Raw genomic sequence first — 25,437 nt, 5'->3', positions numbered from 1 at the left:
CTTCTACCCCAAGTCCTCAACCCTGTATTTGATATTGGGTGATGGGGATGTTTTTTTGTTTGTTTGTTTTGTGGGGTAGTTTTTTTGGAGGATGTTGGGGATTCTGGTTTTGTTTGTTTGTTTTATTCCACTGTTTATACAGATTACTAACAAAAGCCTTTGCCTTTGTACTTAACTCAAGGTTTTGATTCTATTCACATTGAAGGTGTTATATAGATAAGGGGTCATCATGACCAAACATTGTCAAATGAACACTAAGGGAGCTGATGACTTATTAAGTGAATTTCCTGTTAGACATGAATATAATACGTTTTTTGTTGTTGTTGATGCTGATGTTTGTTTGTTTGTTTTCTCTCATTGAGATGAATCAGAAATAGTTTATACTATACAAAATAACTTTGTGTTCAAAAAAGACAAAATAATACACCAGTCAAAAACAGCTTTTGCATAGAAACAGCCTTGACAATGATAAGAAGACCTTGCAGCCATGTCTCTGTGCTTTGACTGGAAGCAAAAAATCAGCCTGTAGTTATAAAGGTGTTAAACTACCTTTTTTTCCTCTTCCTTACCTTCCCTAATTTGATCCTGGACTATATTCTTCAGAGATGTGGTGATGCTTTTGGTCCCACCTTTGAGATAAAAATTTGAGAGATGACAAAGGTGGGAAGCACCAGACATTGTCTCAAAATCTGTCACATATCATTGGTTATATCTATTATTTTTTTCCAGAAGAATATTATTTTACCTTTTAATTGGCTACTTGAAGTATTCATCCCCATGCTCTCTGAAAGAAAATGCAGAGCAGTGGAGAAAGGAGTCCCCCCCTTTGCTCTTCCCTACCACCTTGTTTCTACACCTCATCAGTTGTACTTCTGGTCTCCCCAGCCAGGATTAAATCTGAGCACAAATTACCAAAGAATGGACCAATAGAATCTGATCAAATTTAAGCAAGGAAATTCTGTTTTCTTTCTCAGATTTTGTTTTCTCTATATATACAAAAACTTCAAGGTTAAGTTCATATAATAATAAAAATCATATTTTATACATATAACAGACTTATAATCCATTAGAGGTTACAAAAACATAGGAGTCACTTCAAATGCCTCCACCAAATTCTCTGTAATGCTATATAATTCTGTAGGCAGTGGAATCAGAAGAATAAATTGCATTGCCAAAATATAATAGCAAAACTTGGATTCTGGCCATAACATTTTTTGTTAGGAGTGCAAGGTTCTGTAGTGATGACTAGAGGTTTGGATCTTTATTTGGTTTTGTATCTCATGCAAAATATGGAACTTCAACAGATAATGTCTCTAATCGAACACAAGAGGATTTCTAGCCGAATTCTGACACAGTATGATCCGGAAGTATTGTCAACTATTTATCTGAGGAGAAAATAAATGTCCTCAAAATGAAATCTCTCAATTTGACTGAACAATTAATGCTTCTAAAGAAGGCTGATTATATGTACAGCTATTTACTTGTTTATTTCACAATAGGAGCTCAAACTACTGTCTCTGGGAGTCAAAAATGTCTTCCTGTGATCGACGTAATCATCAGAAACGAAAAATACTAAGCCTAACAGAGGTCTAACTCATTCTTAGCTCAAACAACAAGAAGTGTATTCAACTCCAAGGATTCCATGTGGCCTGTATTTCTTTAGAAAATATTTTGAGAAGTATGTACCTCAGAATCTCTCTAAGAAAGGTTCTTGTCCCCATTTTATATAGTGAACTCATGGTAAGTATCCCTGTTACCTGAAAGTCTAAGTTGAGGCATCAGAACTGTTTAAGTACAGCCCTGCCCTGTTCTGGTCTTTTATATGACTTTGTTCTCCAGGTGCTTTCCTGAACAGCATGGTGATTAATTATATGCCTATATATATAGGCATTCCTATATATGCCTATATACATGTCTATACGGCTTTCTCAGCATTCTCAAATCACTCTAGCCAACAGATAAAGAAAGTTTTCTCCCGTCTTTGCTTGTGATATCCACAATCAACCTGAACAGATGCCATCACACAGCCTAGACTGGAAGGTAGCTCCAGAAGAAACCTTCAATCAGCATCTCCCTGGGTGGGCTTAAACTTCCAACCTTTGTACCACCAGCTCAGTTAATAAATGAATGCAGTAACCAATTGAACCACACAGATATTGCACTGCTGTCATTCCTTCTGGTCATTTTTTAAATATATGGACTACTACCTAATTTTAATCTACTTTCGGGTGTTTTGTCTGAATCCCAAATAGGCAGAAGCCTTCATTATGCAAATCCACTTTATATACTTAAGCTCCAGAGAAATAATTATACTCTTCACTCATTTTTTTAATACATCAGTCTATGTGTATCCTTTTTCAGAGGCAGCTTTCTTGATCCTTTATTCATTGGTTATTTGGGGAAACCAATACCACCTTAACAGTGTACTTTAGACTAACTTAACACGTACCTTAGACTGTTTTACCTGTTATGGCAAAGTAATCACCTGCATTCCTCCTGTGCTGACTTGTAGCTAACACTTGTGGTCATAAAGAAAATCCACAGTGAAACAAGAAATATAGTCTCTGTATCGCAAACCCGTTTAAACCTTAACTCCTACACTGCACTTTGTCTCTGGGAAAAAACAAAGCAAAACCAGAAACACCCTGCACTGTGAGAGTCTAGAGGTCCCATCTAGAATCGGAGGGAATTAATCACAGAATCACAGAATCACAGAATTTCTAGGTTGGAAGAGACCACAAGATCATCGAGTCCAACCTCTGACCTAACGCTAACAGTCCCCACTAAACCATATCCCTAAGCCCTACATCTAAACATCTTTTAAAGACTTCCAGGGATGGTGACTCCACCACTTCCCTGGGCAGCCTGTTCCAATGTCTAACAACCCTTTCGGTAAAGAAGTTCTTCCTAACATCCAACCTAAAACTTAACCTAATTATTCTACCATCAGTTTTCTGGGGCTTATGTATACTGAGAGTGGCAAATAAGGCTCATTCTTGCAACACTGACTTTTTTTGACTTTGAATAAACTGCTCACATGTCTAGTACTAAGACCACATTTAAGTATCTGTATGACTGATGCTTAAGAAACTGAATTGTACTAAGCATTTTCATATTCCTGTGCATCATTCTACCAGATCATCTTACTCCTTTATCACTTTATGTTATTGTTTAGTTGTCAGGATTCATTTTTCCATAAAACCTAATAAAAAGTTAGTGGAGATTGTACATATTATACTAAAACACATTAAAAAATATGACAAAAACACAGCCTCTCAAATTTGAAACGTGAGTTGGAGGAGATCACATTAATAAATCTCTTAAGCAATACTGTTATTAGTGAAATTCTAGGTTGATTCTCTGACCATCTGTCACAGAATGGTATGTGTCCACACTGTTAGACTCTAAAACTGAATTACCAAATTCAAACATGTTTAAGAATGTTTTCAGATCCATGTAAGCTACCAAATTGTGTTTAGAAGCTTATGCAGACAGTATCAGCTGTCCAAAGCCAAAAACAGATCAAGGACAGTGCTAACAACTCAATAATATGGCCAGTAGATTTTCACTGGTCTGGAATGTTTCTCAATGCTGTTTGATTTGTCATTCTTGACATAGCCCACAGATCCAAAAGGTAAAAAAAAAAAAAAAGGAAAAACACAAACCAACCAACCAACCAACCAAAAAGAAATGGATGCTGACAAAGAAGAAATAGTCAGTATCTGGCATGGGAGAAATCTAAATTCAGGTGTGCAAAGCCCTATCTTTATAACTCAAATTAGCAGAACAGTAGAACAGTTAAATGTTCCTGTGCTCAGGACAGCATTCATCTGAATAGGTTACTCTTGTTTTTGTTGAGGTTTTTAATCCCCTGCTTGAGAAAAACAATGTTTAAAACTACCTTGAGTAAATACTGAAAAGAGAAGGGTACCTCAGGCAGTGAAAGCAGAAAATGTAGCATTTGAAGAAAAAAATTATCTGAAGGACCAGACTTTTGCCCTCTGAAGTGAGTCACATTGTGAGCAAAGAAAGGCAAATATATATATATATATAATATATATATATATTATATATATATATATTTGCAAAAGTATAGTTGTAGGCACTACATATCTTAGAAGACTAATGCAGTGGTATTCTGTGTCCAAAGACAAGCTGAGCTCATAAGCAGCCCAGATCTGTTACTACTAGAGCAATATTTTAACTGAGGCTTGGTAATGTGGAACTTAGGAAAGGAGTCAGCTTTCCCTTCTGAGCAAGGTTCTGCCCTAAAGGGCAGTTAGACCAATGTAATCTCTTGGCTTTCACTAAGAAAACCTGAGAAAAATGACAGACAAAAGGCCCATGTTATTTATTTAGGGTCTGTTATAAAAATGTTAAAGAAATATGATCCACAGAACACAGCCAAGACAAAAAATGAGGAATGAGAAATCAAACACACTGAAAAACATTGCCTACAAGCTCAATCAAGTCTCAGCTATTCAGAAAAATTTGGGTGTTCTTTCTTTAGACATAAAAGCCATATACATACCTTTTAAATAGGTACAGATTAAGAAAGGTTGATGATATTTTTAGGCTGTGGGACTTTTTCCTTTTTTTTTTTTTTTCCTTCCCTAAGCTCTAAGCCCAGATACAACTTCAGGCATTTTGTCTTTAGGCACCTGTGATTTAAGGCACCCAGAATATGTTTTTCAAAGCCTTTCAACAATTTAGAGTCTTGTCTGAAAAATCAGCATTGTAATGCTTTGAAAAATCCCATGGTAATACAGGCTGAAACATCATTTTAATATTTATTTCCCTAGAAGTGTTACCTTAGCACTTGAGGACTTGACCCTGCTTATATACAGCACTGTACTGTTTTCTGGCAGGTCTTCTATAACTGTTAAGTACATGTGTGTTATATTTTGCATTTGAATACAGAATATTTGAGAAAGTTTATATAAATGTAAAGGACACGTTTATCTTGAACCAGCTTGAGCAGTGGGTTAGACAAGACGAGCTCCGTAGAACCCTTTTAATATCAGCCACTCTGTGATTCTGTTACTTTAATCCAAATATATGCTTCAAGATGTGCTTCTATGTGCTTCTATGTGCTAAGATGATTCTATGTGCTTATGTGTGTCCGTGTTTCCTTATATCACTTTTACTTCAAACTCCTTATCCCAGGGAATGATGTGCTGTGGAGTGAGGTTTCTCATTGTGACAGATGCACAAACTCGCAAAGGAAAGAAACATGGGAAGAAGGAAAGACAAAGCCTTTAACAGCAGGACAAAAGGGATGAGATTTCATAACAATAAATCCAGCTCTGCCTTAATGCAGTTCATCACACCATTAAAACAAATTCCTGGAAAACATTGGATAAAACTTCTGAACGCAGAAAGACACTTTGGTGTCACAGAACTGTAATGAAGCATCTGTTGTGCTGAGTGCACAGAGATAGACCAGAGGCTAAGGAAGAAGTGTGCAAGGAGACGATAAAAATTACTTAGCAACCAACACACTGCTGAAAATTAACTACTGCTTCACAGACCACAGATGAACACCCTACATTTCTGGAGACACTGTATAGGACATCTAAGTGAATAAGATATTTTATTATATTCAGAAGTGATATTTTGAGGCATAATATGCATGCTGTTTGCATTATCGTGAGAGGTGTCAATTAACAAATTTCCTAATATGCTACAATATAGTTTCTTCACTAAGCACTGTAGAGGCCAATTAAACTAATGGTAGAGATATTAGAGAAGTTTATAGTGGCATGAAGGTATCTACAGAATACAGTAAAACATAATATAGGGATCCCTCAACTACTCTGAGCAGATTGGTGCATCATTAAAGCATGATGCCCTACTGCACGCTGATTGTAATGAAGGTGCTGAGGGCAAGGAAGAAAACTTGGAATGTAAAGTTACTGCATGGCTTCTGTGTCCAGCAATTCTATAAAAGTGGGCCTTATCTTCCAGTGTAACTTGCCTCAGTATTGACAAAGCTTCTTGCTATGTTAGCTTTCCATTTACATTGATGAAAATAAAGACAAATTAATTTATAAGAGCTGTTTTTTGTTTTTTTTCCAAATAGGGACCACTGTGTAGGTCTCTGTTTGTATAGCACCTTTAATGAACAATGGACCTATTCCTGGAAACACTGTTTTTTTCCTTGAGAAATAACAACTGATATTACCTTTATTCCATGCTTCATTTTAGAATTAGTATATGGTTTACTCATAACATCAATCATACAGTCTACTCCTCAGTAGAGAGGCATAAACTGAAACAGCATAAAGTGAAATAACAACAGCTGCCAATTTAGGATCATTTCCACCCATGAACTTATGTTTCAAATGTACTTTTTACGCTAGTTTATTATAGTGTGGGAAACAAAATGTAAAAATAAAATATACCTCTTCTGTTTCTATACATTGAGATCTTTATTTATCAGCATTTAGCTAGTGATTTATTCAACCCACAGGAGTGCCAAGAAGCTTGATCCAAAAGAAAAGAAAGCAGCCCAGACTAAGAAATGAAATAGGAGCTACCACATGTAAACCTTGTAGTGAGAGCTTGAAGCAGTGTCTCAGAGTTGCTGGAAAGTTGTTGGAGATAACAGATCCTTGACCAATACTCATTATTTTGATTTATGTCTCTAATATTGAAGAGAAAATTTGGAAACACTTTCACATTCTGCAATCCCTATAATCCAAAACCACATTTGATGCTTCTGGGATATTGCAACAATATCATGTAAAAGTAGTCTTTTCTCCACCACAACACAGAAAAGGTCTCATTACCTCATGCATCCTAAGTTTTAGATTAAAAGGAAAAAACTTGAAGCAGTTCAAATAAAAAAGGAAATTATCTTACTTTACAAAGATAGTCAGAAGAGAAGTTCACTGGCTTTTCCAGTTTATCCAAGATGTTTAACTGTCTGCAGTCACTGTGGTGGCTAAGAGCATCATAATTTTTCTAATATTTAACTTAATCAAAAATATTTCTGTTTTATTTGTTTATGTATTTTAATATATATTTATTAGAAGTGTTTCTAGTTAATGATTTTATCTCTGTTGAGGAATATTAGACAATCAAAGCATTGGGCTTGCATTTTTTTTGGTTGGTTGGTTATTGCTGTTTTTCACAGAAACACAAATATTTCTCTGAATATATTGATGGGGTGGTACCTGAAATCCAAGGAGAAATCTCTATACATTGTAGTTACATCTGCACCAATAAACTATTTGTACCCTCAAGCATTCCAAGACACTGAGATAAGCAGGCAAGGAACAACCTGAATCTATGCTAATGAGCTGTCAGTCACCAGAAGAGCTTGATGGATGGCTTGGAAACTGCCCACTGGGATCCCTGGAACAGACTAATTGCTAATTCTTATCCAGGAATCCTTAGGGACAGTGCAGCTGTACTAGGCCTAAATCACTACATTAAAAAAAAAATAATAATAAATAAAATAAAAAATAAAATTAAATACTAGAAACAGCAGCAAATGTGTGTGACTCAATGACTCAGCACAGCCTGAGAGAAGCATGAATAAAAAAAAAACCTACTGTCTGGGGACTAATGCAATTTCACTTTCTCTCTCCTCTCTCCCCTTCACACATATGCAGACAGCAGAAGTGGGTCTGAAAAATTTCACATGCACTTCACAATTAACAGAGAATGAAGGACTAAGACTGCAACATGCAATAAGGAAGGTCACAGAGTTGTCTGAAGTAACAGACACTAAGCTATCACAACTAAAACAGCAGTGTATAGTGCACTACAATAGGTCAATACTAGCTAGCTTCAATATGGACCTTCTTGATATGACAGTAGCATGAGTAAAACAACATTTGATTTTGGTAATAATTCTCCTGGATCTGGACTTGTTTACATACCACCTTGAGTTTCTCTGTACTGCATCACCTGCAGACGTTTACATCATCTACGCTGACTGTGAGATTCATCATTGGTAAACAAAACAAAAACAAACAAATTACATTCTTGATGGGCCTAATCAAAAGTCTTTCAGAATTAGTGCAAAAACTGCTGTTTTTTTTTGTTTGTTTGTTTGTTTGTTTTGGGTTTTTTTTTGTTTTTTTTTTTTTGGGTGGTGGTTCAGAAATTTGTTTGTTTGTTTTAAATATATATAGATAAATACAATACAGTACACTAAGAAGATCTAATACAGAATGTAAGATTTTGGGGGTTAAAAAATAAATAAATAAATAAATAAACTTCAAATATATTTTAGAGAAAATGGAGTTGATTTGAAACATTTTTTAATTGAAATTATAATCTATTTATTTGAAACTGAATTAAATGTACATCATGTTTCAGTTTCTTCCCAAGGTGAAGAGAGATATTGTATCATATGTGTTGCACACTCTGAGAGCATCATGGGAATTATGTCTTTGTAGAAAGCCACATAAGTACGAGATAACTGGACTACAGTTGCTCTAAGACACTATGGCAACAGTTTCTGTATGTAGTATTTGTCTTCAAAAATTAAAATGTTCCATACGAAACAATTTTCATTAAAGGTCTGTTTGAAGTTCTGTCAGACAACAGTTTTGTTGGAGACTTTTTGATTTGTTCTAACCAAACAATTTTTATTACTTAGAAGTCAAGTTTGACATTTCACATGATATACTCCAAACTGATTTTCCATTATATTACTTGATCCAATATTGTTATTTATTTTTTTGCTAGCATTCCTAAATATATATATATTTTTTATTTTTAGCCTGAAATCTCTTACCCAGTTTCTGCTTTCCACCACACAACATAAACATATAGATCAAAATAAATTATTTTGTATACAATATGATTCTTGTCTTCTTTTATTGATGTCATTGTCAGCAGCAACATTTTTCTTCAAAACAATGAGGGAATATGAAATATAAACAAATAGATTTCAGCTGCAGCTGTTTACCATAAAACTTAATTGAGAATTTGATATAAACTATGAAAAAAAAAATCAAAAATAACATTATTAATACATTGATCAACATGAAATAAATAAACCTTATTAGTTCCACTGATATAGCTGACATATATTGAACTGTTCTTCAAAAGATGATCTAATCTTGCATGCCAGATGAACCAATACAGAAATAGACCCATAAAGCTACAACCTTTGAGTCCTGTGAACTAACTGTAAATATGAAGAAATGGTCTGAACACATATATATTTTTAAGTTACACAAATCATTCCAAAGTGCCAGATATAAGGTTCAACAACTCTATACATTGCATGTCACTAGGCCCTTGGCTGGCAAAAGATTTATATTTTCAATGCTTTAGTGTGTCATCATTTAATATGATAGACCAAAGTTCATGTTCAGTGTCGATAAATGTATAACAATGAAATGGAAAACAATTTCAACCATTACTCATCATTTCAACAAGAATCTCAAATTTATTTTGCAAAGATAGACAGACTACAAAAAATACACCTGTTTAATTAATATTACAGCAAAGCCTGAAGGTAGCATACATACCTTACAAGTGGTTCAAAATCAATAAAAGTTGCAGTTCTCTAAAACCATGGTAATTCTTGCACTATTTTTAAAGTTACTAGCAACTCCTTGTTTGGAAGACAAAAAGTTGGATAGGGGACTGAATCCAGCTTTCTAAAGTAGAATGGGGCAGATGCAATGTTTTCTCATTTCAGTTCTAATGGATAAAACTGTTACAGTGAATTTCTTTGCATAACTTGATGCAGAATTATTAAACCTATAAAGAAAACTTGGTTTTATTTTCCTGTTTTTTTTTATAACAAGAAAAGAACTGTGTATTTCCAATGAAAAGAAAAATGCAGTTCTTGCCCTCCTCTATTTTTAACACCATTTCTTTGAAGAACTTGTGCAGGGAAATCTGTTAATTGAAAACACTGACATGATCCCCAGAAGGCAAAAATCCAACTGAAAATTAGTCCAAAGTTTTACTGAAATATCAGAAGTTCCTGAAACTAATTAACTTCTCTTTGTTGACTGCATGCTAATGGAATGAAACTGTTCCATTCACCACTTCAGCATAGCTGAATAGCTTTCTAATAGATTTTTTTTTCTCACTGTTATCTTTTGAATATCTTGCCAGCATCACTCTGCCTGTATAGAGCTACAAACCAGTAACAGTAGTTATGTATTTACTAATTGGGGAAAAAAAAAAAATCACATCCATATTTCCTTTTTTTTTCTTCTACCTTCCTATTTATTTATTTATTTATTTATTTATTTATTTTATTTTTCCCTCTCTGGGCAGGGGTAGGTGTTTGTGGTTATGGACTGAAGGCACTTCCTAGCAACCAACTCGGTTTGGTAAGCAGTGTATTTAGTATGTGCTGACGGCATAAGTCCTGTTGTACTCCACACAGAGTAGCTTACTACTGCACAATAGATGAGCTACAAGACTCCTTGCTGTGCATATTGCTGATCTCGGGCCTGGTGCATAAATTAACATCTGCTACATAGTCAAGGCACCCCAAATTAAACCAAGTGTCAGATCAATTGCTAATTTCTAAGCCAGCATAAGGAGATTTTTACATTTACTCTTTGATCTCAGGAAATGTGGTATTGTTTTAGATGTTTTATTTGTTTGTTTGTTTGTTTTTCATGGTGTAAGAGGAGTCTCATAATCCTGTGCTCTGTGAAACTTTCCTTTCTTTCCATGCTGCTGGCTGTATAGTAGCTCAGGCATAGCTACGAGCATCAACACTGAACCTAGGTTCAGTAGGGCTGTACCCCACAACTCAGGTCAGACTCAGCCTTAAAAACAAAACTGTAAAGCCATGGAATTTACCTGGGCTGACCCTTTCCAGGAAGTTCCTAAACTTGGCTAATGGCAGTAATTTTTAACACAGGTCTGAGCCTTCATGATTTACCTGAAGGGGCACATTTGGTCTTGGGAGCAGACAGACTCATGTTTAACTGGCAGAGTAGAGTGTAGAATAACTCTTCAGTGGTAGTGTCAAATATTTTGAGGCACACTGCCGCATTTCATAATGAGACTTTGGAGGATTATTTTAAGTTTTGTTCCAATAGAGCCCTAGGCCATTTAATCTTATCAATCATTGTCTGGAAAGGATTGTGTTACTGACACACAAAGTAAACATCCGTCAGTTTATCCCAGGGATCCAGTAACTTAAACCATTTATGAGAGATATTGTATTTGCATCTGAAATCAAATAATTGATCTTTGTGTAGGTTACATCTGCTTCACTTCTCATGAAGCTCACTCCACAATATAATCAAGTACAAATTAAGTGCACTGACCAAGTGAGGATTATTGAAATATTCACTTGAATGTTAAATAAATTGTCGTGGTTTAACCCGACCGGCAGCTAAACACCACGCAGCCGTTCGCTCACCCTCCCCCCTCCCTCTCTGGGACGGGGGAGAGAAATGGAAAGTGAAGCCCGTGAGTTGAGATAAAGACAGTTTAATAAGACAGGAAAAAAAATAACAAAAATAATAATAACAATAATAATAATGATGATACAATGGTGATAATACGAAAGTAATAATAGTATGTACAAACAAGTGATGCACAATGCAATTGCTCACCACCCGCTGACCGATGCCCAGCCTAACCCCGAGCAGTCCGGCCCCCTCCCCCCGGCTAGCCACCCCTATATATTGTTTAGCATGACGTCAGATGGTATGGAATACCCCTTTGGCTAGTTTGGGTCACCTGTCCTGGGTCTGTCCCCTCCCAGCTCTTACTGCACCCCCCAGCCTGCCCGTTGGCAGGACAGAGCAAAGGCTGAGATGTCCTTGGCTTAGTATAAGCACTGCTCTGCAACAATTAAAGCATCGGGGTGTTATCAGCACTCTTCTCATTCTAAGCCAAAACACAGCATTCCACCAGCTACTAGGAAGAAAATTAATTCTGTGCTAACTGAAACCAGGACATCTATCCACCCCTTATTCCATACCATTTATGTCATGCTCAGGTTACACTCTTTTCCATACATTCTAATTAGTCACCTATAGTAATCATGGTAGTGATAACATACAGTATAATATACTATTTAACATGGTGCAATTCATGAGGCAGAACAACAAGACTATGGTATTCTGAGTATTCCAGAAATATTCAATATCTTGGAGAGCTATTGTGACAAGCTCAGGGGATAAGAGGGTGGTGAAGGAGGAAGGCAGAGTGACCCAGGAGGATACAGGGGTGGTGAAGGAGAAAGGGAGAGTAAGCAAGTAAGGAAAAATATCCTCCCCTTTCCCCTCCACAGATTGACTCTCTAATGGAGAAAAACAATAGGTATAATTGCTAATAGTTCCCAAGATGCTGTTTCCAAAGTACAGAGTCCACGATGTTACTGAGTATAAATACCAAGTTAGAGTCATGACCAGATATCTTATCGTCTCATAAGCCATTGCTATAACACTTAGTACCATAATGGTCTGAAACCAGGGCCCGGAGAGGAGAAACAACACTACAGAGAGCAAATACGGAAAATAATGTACTATAATACTCAATTTGGAAAACAGGCGCAGCAGAGTTGTGATTAAAGCAATCAGCATCATGACAAGTGACTATTAAGCAGGTCTAATCCTTCCACCAATTTTAGTTTAACACACTCTGATCAGATCTGCCGTTATCTCAACCTTTCGGGCCCCACGTTGGGCGCCAAAAAGACTGTCGTGGTTTAACCCGACCGGCAGCTAAACACCACGCAGCCGTTCGCTCACCCTCCCCCCTCCCTCTCTGGGACGGGGGAGAGAAATGGAAAGTGAAGCCCGTGAGTTGAGATAAAGACAGTTTAATAAGACAGGAAAAAAAATAACAAAAATAATAATAACAATAATAATAATGATGATACAATGGTGATAATACGAAAGTAATAATAGTATGTACAAACAAGTGATGCACAATGCAATTGCTCACCACCCGCTGACCGATGCCCAGCCTAACCCCGAGCAGTCCGGCCCCCTCCCCCCGGCTAGCCACCCCTATATATTGTTTAGCATGACGTCAGATGGTATGGAATACCCCTTTGGCTAGTTTGGGTCACCTGTCCTGGGTCTGTCCCCTCCCAGCTCTTACTGCACCCCCCAGCCTGCCCGTTGGCAGGACAGAGCAAAGGCTGAGATGTCCTTGGCTTAGTATAAGCACTGCTCTGCAACAATTAAAGCATCGGGGTGTTATCAGCACTCTTCTCATTCTAAGCCAAAACACAGCATTCCACCAGCTACTAGGAAGAAAATTAATTCTGTGCTAACTGAAACCAGGACATAAATATTTTGCATTTCATAAGTATGATGCTTTTGTCCTTCCTGTGACAGTGCTACTTGTTACATATTTATTATGCTGCAGTTTAGTTTCCTTGCAAAAATATTTTTTTTGCCAAACTTCATTGAGCTTAACCCTCTCTTCCCATCAAGTATGAGCTCACATTAGAAATATAACTATTTTTATATCAGAAAAAAAATAATAATAATAAAAAAAAAATCCAAGACTTGAGCAAATACTTCATGCAAATACTTCTCACTGAAGAACATTTAGGAATAGCTGATGAATAATAGTAATTCTGAAAATACACTGAGATAACTGGGATACCCTCCAGATCTCTACTGTAATTTCAGAGCTGGCCTAGGCTCATCCTGTCTGCAGAATAGCAAGGTACCTTCTGGTGATGCTTGGACCTGTAATGGACAAAATTTGAGCATGCTGAAAATTTTACCAGGATTATGTATAGGAAGAGCTACAGCTTGTGTGCCAAGTAGTTTGAAGTCTAGCCCAGACAAGTCTAGATCAGAAAAACGACAGGAAGATACAGAGATGGAAGTGACTCATCTGAGGTTACATGGCAAAGATAAAAAGTAAAGGTCTTTTCAATCCCCTTTCTCAGGTCACCAAGCCCCACTGCCCTTCTTGTTGAAAATGTATTCTGGTCTTTGCATTTGATAATGTCCTTTCAGAGTATGGGATGATGTCAACTGATTAATGTTGCAGACAGGAGATTGCAAGATCACCCAAGGTTGATATGATAAACAATTAGAGAACTTAGGATGCAGCAGAAATCATATTGTCTGACAACTCTGTAATTGTAACTCTGAAACAACCCCTTCTCCCCAAATGCACACAGCCTACTTCAGCATCAATAATAATTCACGTCTCAGTGCTGTTGAAGTTAAATATTGCTGATCTCAAGGCCACTGAAATCATCCTGAACCAATAGTTACAGCCGTCTGAGAGAGACAGAGTGATAGAGGAGAAAACACCCAGAGAGTATTTCGTAGCTTGTATTTTTTATCAAAGCCTTCTGTGACTTCTGGTTAAGTCACTTTTGTAAGAAAATACAGACTAAAATGCCAACAAGTGAGTACACATCTCTGTGTATTGCACACCCTAGCAAAAGTTTTATGTGCTAGAGGTACTGAAGGTTCACAGACCTCAATGACACTAACATCACTGAAAGTCTATCCTGTCAAAAATGCAAATGTGAGCACTTCATCATTTGAAGCAGATCCCTTTTATTGAACCAAATTTTGAAGGAGCCAAGACTATCAGTAGATTTATGAAACCAAGTCTGGAGAATGGGAATGGTCTTGGGGAGTGCAACACAGAATATATCCACAAAGATAAAGGAATTGAATAGAATTTGCAGTAATGTACACAAAAACGTTTGCAGAAAACAACTAGATTGTGGCAGTAGTACAGGCACACATGGCATTAGCATATCCATTCTCGATCCACTTTAGTTCTATTAAGTCAGTGCAATTGTCCAGTTTTAGTGGTATTTAGTCTTATACTATGTCCAATGAGCTCTGAATTTAGGCTTACAATGTTCTTGTTTGGTAAATCTGCATTACAAGTAAAATGACATGACTAATCGAACAATAAACAGCTTTGCCAGAAAGCTGAAGAAAATAAACACTGCAGGTTTAGCTAACTAAGATGTTTTCCTCTATGTATTTAATCTTTCTTAAACAATTTTCTAAGTTTAACATTTGGAAATAGAACTTCTTCAAAAGAGATGAAAAAAAAACTAATCTTTCAGTGTTTGTTGAAATTAAACTTTATTTGGCTGAAGCAAAGGCTTCATGAGAAATTATTTGGTGATCTTAACCACATTTCTTAAAAGACTATTAATGCAAAAGATGCACTGTGTCTGAATTCAAAGACAACACCAGGCTAAAGGATGAACTGGTGTCATGAAAAAGCCTACAGACTTGTATTGGGTTTACATGTCAAGGGCTTGGTAGCGGGGGGGAGGGGTGTGGGGGGGGCTCAGTTCGGGAAGGATGGCATCCTGTGGGAGGGACCCCACGGGGAGCAGGGGCAGAGAGGGACCGTGAGGGAGTGGCAGAGATGAAGTGTCAGTGACTGACCACAGCCCCCATTCCCTATTCACTTGCACTGTTCAGATGGAGGAGGTGGAAGAGAGTGGATGGAGAGAATAAGCTTTTAGTTTGCTTTTAATTTCTCACTGTTCTAGTCCATTAGTAATAGGCAAGAAATTATATTAATCTCATTATGTTGAGACTGTTTTGTCCATGACAATAATTGTTGAGTGATCTCCCTGTCCTTATCCCAACCCTTGAGCCCTTTCCATTGTATTTCTTCCCTTTCTCATTTGAGGAGGGAGAGTGAAAGAGTGGTTGTGGCACTGTTTAACTGCCCAGCAGAGTAAAAACACAGCAAAACTAAGGGTTAAATTTGGAAAACTTTCACACTTAAAAATGCTGAACTTGTCATGAATTTACCTGACATAAATCTGAAGTAAATACATGTATGACAAATGAAATCTGTTAATGTCAGAAGATATTATTTAAATATCTCTAGGGGAAAAAATCAAAAGCAAGCAAAAACCTATATATAAACCTATATATATCTTCTAATAGGTGACAATGTAGTTTACTTGTTTTTCTTTCCGTCACTTCCCTTTAAGATCCAAACAACTGATCAGCCATTTGATAGGACTTTGTTGTCACTATTATTTCTTTGAGAAAATAAAAAAGTTTGCAAATAGCCACTTGACAATAGCTCTCGGAATTTTTTATTGTCATGGATCTTTATCCAGGGAGTTATGGGAAAAGTTTTTAAGCAACATGGAACTATTTCATGCTACAATTCTGTTGATTATCCGTTAAATTTCTGAAGCAAGCAAAGTTTTCTTTCCCAAGTGTGACTAAAGTCTGTGATGTTCCTTCATTTCCTGTTTTTGCTTCTTTCACAGTGATTTTACACATGCAAAATATTACCGGTATCTTTTTTGCAGCAGGAAAGAACTGAAATCTGGAAGAACATTTTTTTTTTTTTTTATTTTAACAAATTACTACTAAAAAAGAAGTTTAAACTAGGCAGATAATATTTAAATTTGTGGTACCTGATTCACAAGTTTAATAATGACAATAATTAAAAAGAAATAAAAGGTGGAGGAGTCATTCAATTTAAAGAAGAAATGTATTTCTTTCTGCCAGGCTGGATTCAAGCACTCCTATGATAATGGTAAGAAGTTATGACAGCAGAGATCCTTTGGGTTAAAAAATTAATTGTTTCAGACAAGCTGTCAAGTTGTTAACACTAACATGCCCTAAATCTAAAAAATTATATACCCAGAGACCAAGATTCACACTTGATTGTACCTGACTAAGAGGTTTTCAATTCTGTAATGATTTTTGGCACTGGAAATATGCCTGCAAGGTTCAAACACTTTAAAGAAAAATTGCCTGGCAGATTCTTTGCAGGCTTGTTTGATTACAAGATCAGAGTGAATTGACTGGAGATGTTAGCAGCAGTTTCAGGTTCTTGTTTTAGAAACTTTGAGAACATACAATGAAAACCTGTGAGCAAATGATAAAACACCACTGACAAAATCTTTCTTTCTTCTGGATGTAGTGTTGGGTCACAAAGATCATTCTGTTTGAGTCCCCGTTGAACTATGAAAGTTAAACAATTTTATTAAAATAAATAAATAAATAAATATAAAAAGTACAACAGCAACACCAAAAAAAAGAAGTTTATAAAGAGAGTGTGATTGTTAAAACTAAGGAAATAAAAAATATTACATATTATTTTAGATCTTCAGATTTATTTAGAACTGTAACGAAAGAGATTTAGGTATAGAAATTTGCCTTTTAAAATCTATCCTTTTCTCTACACTATTTCTGGCACCAGCTGAAGTTTGAAGTAGTTCCAAATTACTGTGGGAAACGATCATTTTTAGCACATTCAGGCTGCATAGAAATAACAAAAAGGAAACCGTATGTTTCAACTTACAGTTACATCTACTAACTTTTATAGACTCTAGAGATTTCATCAGGAGTTGGACTCTGTCACCAAACCTGCTGCTTCCTCAGAAACTCATTCAGAAATATATATATATATATAAGCTTAAAGAATAAAAGTGTTTAAGAACCTAAATTCTAGTGGTTTCTTTTCAGGTTTGTGCTTTCTTTGTCAGCAATGAGGTCTCCATTCAAAAATCCATCAATTGTTAGCATCCTTGAAAATCTAAATATTTCTAACTAAATTTAGCATCATCTGAAAAAGCCTGTTATGAGCCAGGTCTGCAAATACAGCACTGCATTGCTTCATTAAACTCATTGGATCATGTACGATCTATTACTGGAGTAGAAACTGGTCTTTAAGACTTCTCTTGTTGTTGAAGTAAATAGGGACCAAGTGTCTAAATGGCTGGTATGTAGTCTTAAGCACTAGATTCTTAAAAGGAGCAGATACAGTACTTCTCACATTATCCCAAAACACCTCAAACAGCAAGATTCATTTCATACTGCCCCTGGATCAATGTGATTGTTTCATTCTATAGTAGGATTTCATGTTAGGAACAATACCTCTTCCTTCCATTACAACCTTGCCATTTCAAAAATAATTTGGCTATTAATAAATTATTATTTATGCAACAATATTTTACTGGTTTTGATCAGGAGGAGAAAATGGGAAAGGTAAATACATTATATGAATACATTTACAGAGAGACAGCATTAAATGATAACATTTTAGTACTTGTCTCCACAGTTTGAGCTGAAAAGAAACAACAAAATCAAATTTGTGAGGGTTTCCCAGAGCAGGCTCGAACTCCATGTGAGACTTTTCCAGCACTGGGTGAAAACAAGATGCCATCCCAAACATATGCATTTTTCGATATAATCTCAGGTTTTTCTTTGTTATATTTAAGCCCAGTAACCTGCTAGATGAGTTAAAAATACTACTGCTACTAATAATAAAATCAAATATGCATTTTAATATTCAAAAAGCATTAAAAAGTCCATATTTGTTTGCTTCTTATGTTTAGAAGTGTTCGAGAAATATTACTTTCTTTGCAAGGATTCATCCATAATCTTTTGTCATGATTTCAGAAACTTTTGAAAAATGGGGTTACTGCAAATGAAGTATGAACTCACACATCATTAAACAAAATTCCTCATTCTACAGTAACTGTCGCTAACACTTCAAGTATAACACAACACTTGGACCAGGTTTCAGGCTGATTGACACAATTATAGTATGCATAAAATATTGTCAAGTACATATCAAAGGACTTCCTATATATACACTGAGATTGCTTCAAATGTTAATGACTATAAGAGTGAAGCACATTAAAAGTAATAAAGTCACCCCCCAAAAAACTATGCTTTGCCATAAATTATGAAAATCTGGCATTTTCTGAAGAGCAATTTGGTATACAATCCACCAGAGACTAAAAAAATGCACTACACTGAGAACTATACGTAGGTTCAATAAAAATACATTAGTAGTATTCCCTGTTAGATTTTCTGAAAGTAAGGATATTTCATTTGTGATGTTGGAAAAAAAAGTCATTGTCTGTGATTTAATGACAATAAAGTCCAATGATGCTTTCAATTCTACAAGCTGGAGATAGGTACAAATGTGGAAAGAGGTGAAGGGAGGTAAAAAGACTTTAAAGGGATGGAAACAACCATATTTTGATTTAACTACCTTATGCTGACCCCATAAGGGACATCCAGAATGCAGTATATGATGGTGTTAGATATACAGGATGAAATGGAAAGAGTCAGATGGAAAGGGCCAAAGCTAGGAAAATCCATGAGATATGAATGAGAGCAAGTTCATTTAAATCTAGTCACCATAAATTAACCTTCCCCAAGTTAGGGGAAATCTCATCATCAATGTTTGGGTTTTATTACTCTTTTTACGATGTTACAGACTTTGAATCTTATTCCATCAGGACTTTCTGCATAGCAGTGAAGGAGATTTATATTTTCATGTTAAAATAGTGAAAATGGGTTCCTTGAGTCATATAACCCCATGGGAAAGAAGAAAAATTGTCCAAATGATAAAACTTATGATAATCACAACCCTCACCATCATTTCAATCTTAATTTGCAGCCTTTGCTGTCTAGAACACAGTATGAATTAACAGATGTTCAGGGTAGTGATTGCCTATGTTGCTTCATAGCTTACAGCATCTCCAGCCACATAGGAGTAGCAGGGAAACAGCCAACTTGCTATCCCAAACCAATACTATATCACATGCTACCATGCTACCTACCAAAGTTGCATATAGCCCCATTTAATGAAATACCTTTCTTCAGCACAAGAAAAAACTTTTACTAGATTTCATTAAACAAACCCATTTGCTTTTAATATAACTTATTTTAAGTCATATAAAATGAGAACACATCTTTTTTTTTTTTTAATTTTTAATTTTTTCTTTTCATATGAGGCTTAAAGAAAAAGCTTATTTGAAGGCTCTAAGGAAAAAAAAAAAAAAAAAAAAAAAAAAAAAAAAGTATAATACTCCTCCAAAAATGAGTAATATTTGCTTTTTCTAATCCCCATTATTTTAAATTATAGTTGTTGACTTCAAATTTGAATGAAGTATCTTTATTCTGGAAATAGACTTCAATTAACTATAAATAATCCTTAAAGTATTTAAGATAATCTAATTAAAAAATAAATAAAAAATCAGGGATTAACACCTGTACAGTGTGGGTCATACCATGGTCCACTGGAAATAAGAAGAACATGCAGGACTGGAAGAAATATTCCCCTGAAGCTTTACAGCATTGCCATGAATACAGGAAATCAGTTTAATCAAAAACACAAAGTCTGGTATAAATTTTGCAGCTGGAAACATCCACTAGCATCCATCTTTTAAGATATTTTAGATAGATTGAAATAGATGAAAAAATTGGGTTTTAACCAAACTCATAAGGAAGTAAGACCATATTAGTTTTGCTCTGCTTTGAAATAAGGCCAAAGTTCCTGGTCAGAATCTGTTTTTAAGCCCACAGTGGTCACCTATACAGCTGTAAAGGAAGTGAGAAAGGTTTTCCATTTGTTCTCTTGCAGGAGAATTTCTCATGACTACGAGATATCAAAATTGATTAAGGTAAAAATTTACTGTTACCAGAATGCCTGTGCCGCCACAGACAGCTCCCAGAGAGTTTTTGCTGCAGTTCACGTTGCTCACAGGCAGGGAGGCAATGCTGAACTGTAGGTCAGCAAGAGGTTGAGTTACACATAATAGTAGCACATAACATTTTTAAGGCCTCTGGAGAGCTGGCCACCTTCAGTGGTTGCTGACTAACCCTCCAGTTAGTGTATTTTCCTCATGGTAGAAGAAGCATATTCACATACAAGGGTGAACATAGTAGGAAATTACATAATGTTGTGCATTTTTGTTGTTGTTGGGGGGGTGGTTAATTAATAAATTCATAAATATACTGTTAATATTGTAGGGAAATGTGTCACTGAAAATACTGAGAGTTACATGCGTGGTGATCCAAAGATCAGCCCCATGAATTGCTTGTTGGTAGATCTCATGAGACATCTAGACAACTTCTGGTGACTGCTGTAGAGGAATTTTTTATGTCATGTAAAAATGACTGGAGAGTATGAGAAGGGAAAGAGATGTTAAAAGAAAAAAAGCTAAGGCATGGAAGCAATTTTCCCTCAAATGCACTCTTTTCTTTAATAAACACAATAGAATATGGTAACATGAGGATTTACATTATTGTTTTTTTAAACCTGGAAAGCTTAAAGCATAAAAGAGCAAATGCCACATTGATAAATCAAAGCACATAAGCCAAAGAAGAGAGTGGACAGCCAGCATTAAGCTTGGAAGAGGGATTGGCTGGAACTGCTAATGTAAACTGGAGAAAGGAGAATATAAATAAATAATCTAGGAAAAAACTTGATTTCTTAACTTTTGTAGTGTAATTACTTCCCCAACTGGCTGACTATTTTCTGGCTCATGAACAATGTACAGGTTCCTTGGGGCTATGAGATAACCTTTAATTAAACAATGAAAAGTTCATGTGAAAAAAAAACAAACAAACAAACAAAAAAAAACTGTTAAAGATATTCACTATATAGTACTTTTTGCTCATGCTGAAAAGCCTGAAATACTAGAAAAATCAAAGAATGTAGAAAATAAATGCTTTAATTATCTGCAGTTGTATCTGTAACATTTGTACATTATAACCACTATCAGCACCTTTTAAGTGATTTTTACATGCCTGTTGTGGTTGAATGCCAGCTGGCAGCTAAGTACCACAGAGCTGCTCACTCACTATCCTCAGGTGGGATGGGGAACAGAATTAGAAAGGTAGAAGTGTGAGAATTTGTGGGTTGATATAGAGACAGTTTACTAGGTAAAGCAAAAGCCACATGCGCAACAAAGCAAAGCAAGGAATTTGTTTGCCATTTCCCATCATCAGGCAGGTGTTCAGCTGCCTCCTTCCAGACGTGCATCCTTTAGCTTCCTTGCTGACAGAGCAGCATCAGAAGCTGAAAAGCCCTTGGCTCTGTGTAAACACTGCTCTGCAACAAATAAAAACAGCAGTGTGTTATTACCACTATTTTCATCAAAAATCTAAAACACAACATCATGTGATCATGTAAAGAAAATTAACTCTTTCCCAGCCAAATATGAAGTGTCTCTTCACTTCTGACTGGTGCAAAGCACGGACTGTCAGCCAAAGGAAAGGCATTCCCCCATGTCATCATTGAGAGATATTGAGAGACATCCATATCATTAGACCATCCATGTCTGGCACAGCATCATTGTGTCCTCCCATTGTCTGTTTCCTTTCTGCAGAAATAAGACACAAAGAGAAGGTTTTGCCTCACACAAATAATGATTAAAAATAAAATTAAAAAAGGAAAGCAAAAATATATTGTCCATGTCTATAGATAAAAAAAAAAAAAAAAAAAAAAAAGTCAATTCAAGGTATTAATACAAGACACAAATATGACTTACCATCTAATTTAAAAGTAAATTTAGCTTAAGATTAAATTAAGATTAAGATTAAATTTAACCTAAGGAACTGCTTGTATGTGTATAAAGTATTGCTGCTGACGATCCTCCCACTCTCCACTTTTATTTCCACTTCTGAAAAACTTACTTGGAAAGAAGAAAGCAAGTTTGTCTTTCATGTACAATTCAGTAGAAAGAAGCCCAAACACTTTTTGTATCTTCAATTACTGTGCAACCAATTCACTGCATTTCACTAAAATAAATAAATAAAGGTCCCGTAATAAAAACTAAAAGTAGTCCTTCGATTCCAAGAATAGGTGTTTATTGCTTTATATTTCTAGGCAGGGAAAATTTTTATTTCAGGGAATAAGAAGAACATTTAAAAATAAGAATAAATAAATAAAATCTTTTCATGACCATTCAATTTGCAAACCGTAACAAGTTCTCTCCTTTCATAAAATGTACACAGTTTTTGATTAACTTTTCTTGTTTTTATTGTAGTTTATTGTACATTTGTTTTTTAAATATGTTTGAATTTCAAAGGGTACTTAAGGAAAATAATTAAAACTGGAATTGCTTTTAAGTCACCACATTATACTCCATTTCACTCCTTATACACTGAAATGAAGCCTATGTTCTTACATTAGAAATTGTATATACTGGAAATGGGTGTGTTTATCAGTTCCAGGGGTGAGAGAAAAAAAAATAATAATAAAAAAAAAAATAAGAATTTCTATGCCTAGTTTCACAGGAACAGATAGCTACAAAAATTCATTGACTTTCCACAGAAGTTATAGGTAACACTGTTTTCCAAACTGTCAATTGGTATCAGTATTCCTGCAATTTTTATTTATTTATTTATTTGTATTTTTAGACATACGTTAGAAAATGCTGATCAAAGAAAGGAGAATATGTAGTTCACTGACCAGAAACCCTAATGACATTCACAAAATAGTACCTTAATAGAACCTTTAGGGGTTGAACCTGATGATCTCTTGAGGTCCCTTCCAACCCCTACAATTCTGTGATTCTGTTTAACTGAGGACCTTCAAGACCCTGAATATTGTGATAGATGTATGTGTCCTGCTTACTTGCAAAGAAATGGTGACATGAAAAATGAAATAATTTCCTAATAGAAGAAAGTACAGGAATCAAGGAATTTAGGCATAATATTACGAGCAAGGTTTAAAAGTGTGATTTCAATACTAACAGGAATGCAAAAAAAGAAGCTACTTATTTTGTTTCATTTTCTCCTAAAACAAATCTGTTTACTTAGTTTAATATATTTATCTTTTTTATAGTTAGAAAAAGGCATGTAATATTGCAAGAAGGAAGCAAGGATTAGGAGAGATTATTAATATCACCTATTGAAATATAATAGGTTTATCCTCTGTATAAGAACACTAATTAAGACATTTCATTCTTATATAAGCTTGCATAAATTAAAATTCAGGAAAATAAAATACAACATCTTCACATTTTTTTAAAAGGATTTTTTTCAGACGTACAGAAAAATGGGAGAAAAATGGTTTTACCAATCTACCAAGCTTCTATTGCAAAATAATCTACTGGTTGATATATATACCATCACATATTGATGTTATTTTTTTTTTTTTTTTTTTTTTTTGTGGTGGTGGGTATTTTTTCCCCTCAGCTGATACAAAAAGAATAAAATTTAACATAACCCTCCAATAAAATGAGAAGTTTTCTGTGTGGCTGAGCAACAGGCTTTTAGGAACTAATATATTTCTGTGCTGACCTTACCAATCTTTCTGCAATAGTGCTACAGTAATTAAAGAAGGGTTGATCAAAGATGAAATCAGAATCCCACTCTTCAAATCATCCTTGACTGCTGCTTCTGCTGTAGGCATTATCGTTTCAAGATTTTTGCATGCATTTGTGGCCTCCATCCACTCCAGTTGAATTTGGCAGAGGATGAAGTTGAACATTTCAGAGCCACTAAGACACTAATTCAAAAAGAGAATTCTTCAACCTTTATAGACATAGGAACACTTCTTCCAGCTGTTATTCCCAATATAAAGACTAAAATATTAATGGCACTATGGCAACCTTGTCTTTGGAAATAGTTATGGGTTTTAAATAATTATATTCAGTGATGGTACTGTGCAATTCAAAGTCCTCAAATATTCCTCTCTATAGACGGAATAGAAGGAATGAACTCACTTGCACTTATTGTAGTAGTTTATGTTCAAATTCCCCAGTAGGAGAGATGAGTTTCCACAAATTGTCTCCTATCCATGAGGAATATTTGTAAGAGCCAAAATAACCATGATTTCTGAACTATTTCCCTACCTCTTCAGAAATTATGGAAAATTAAAGTTTTATTGAAGACAATTTTTAAAAAATTCAGCATTGCAAAAACATGGAGGAAAGGGGAGCTCATTTTGAAGTCATTTCCCACAAACAGGCACTAAGAAATGACATGGTTTTTACCATATAGTTTTTACCATATAGTTCTACCTCCTTTTTTTTTTTTTTTTTTTTTTTTTTTTTTTTTTTTAATGCTATCATTTATTTAGGAAACTTAAATTTTTCCTTTATATTATCTATTTTTGTATATTATGTATAGTGAAATTGTATGACCTGGCTAAACAATAAAACATTTGGCCAACAATGCATTAAATTACCTTAAAGATCATTTTAAACTGAGTTGGAAACACTGTTTGAAGCTCCCAGAATGAAGAATCAATTCCACCAATAATTTAGATAACATCTTAAATGATCAGATAATGGATCCTACTAACAACAACCATATAAATGTGGTTTCCTTAGCCCCTCCACAATTTTGCATTCTGCATGTCAGAAAATACAGCAATTCCCCAACATTTAGGCTGAACATAAATAAAGAGAATACAACTAGTTACGAGTCATCTGACTCAGTAAGCCACAAATCTGAATATGGCCCATGCACAAATTTTTTTAGCAGCAATCTTGGGAAATTCCAGGCTGAAGTTTTCTGTACCAAAAATGCAATAGGTCCATGTTGTTCACAAGTCCAGCTGGTTTGCTGCATTAGGAGTGATGCTCTCTGCTTCTCATTCAAAAAATACATGCTGATCCACCATTTATCTGTGTTTAGGGAGTGGAAGGGGGGAGGGGGGGAGGGGAGAGAGAGAGGGAGGTATGCAACATTAACATTTTCCATATGACTACACATATGTAAACAATATGTCTACAATCATAGGTTGATTCTT

This window comes from Aythya marila, assembly GCF_965140915.1.
Source record: "Aythya marila genome assembly, chromosome: 2".
In the NCBI taxonomy this organism is placed as follows: Eukaryota; Metazoa; Chordata; class Aves; order Anseriformes; family Anatidae; genus Aythya; species Aythya marila.
The sequence above is the reverse complement of the archived record's forward strand: the minus strand, read 5'-3'. Positions refer to the sequence as shown.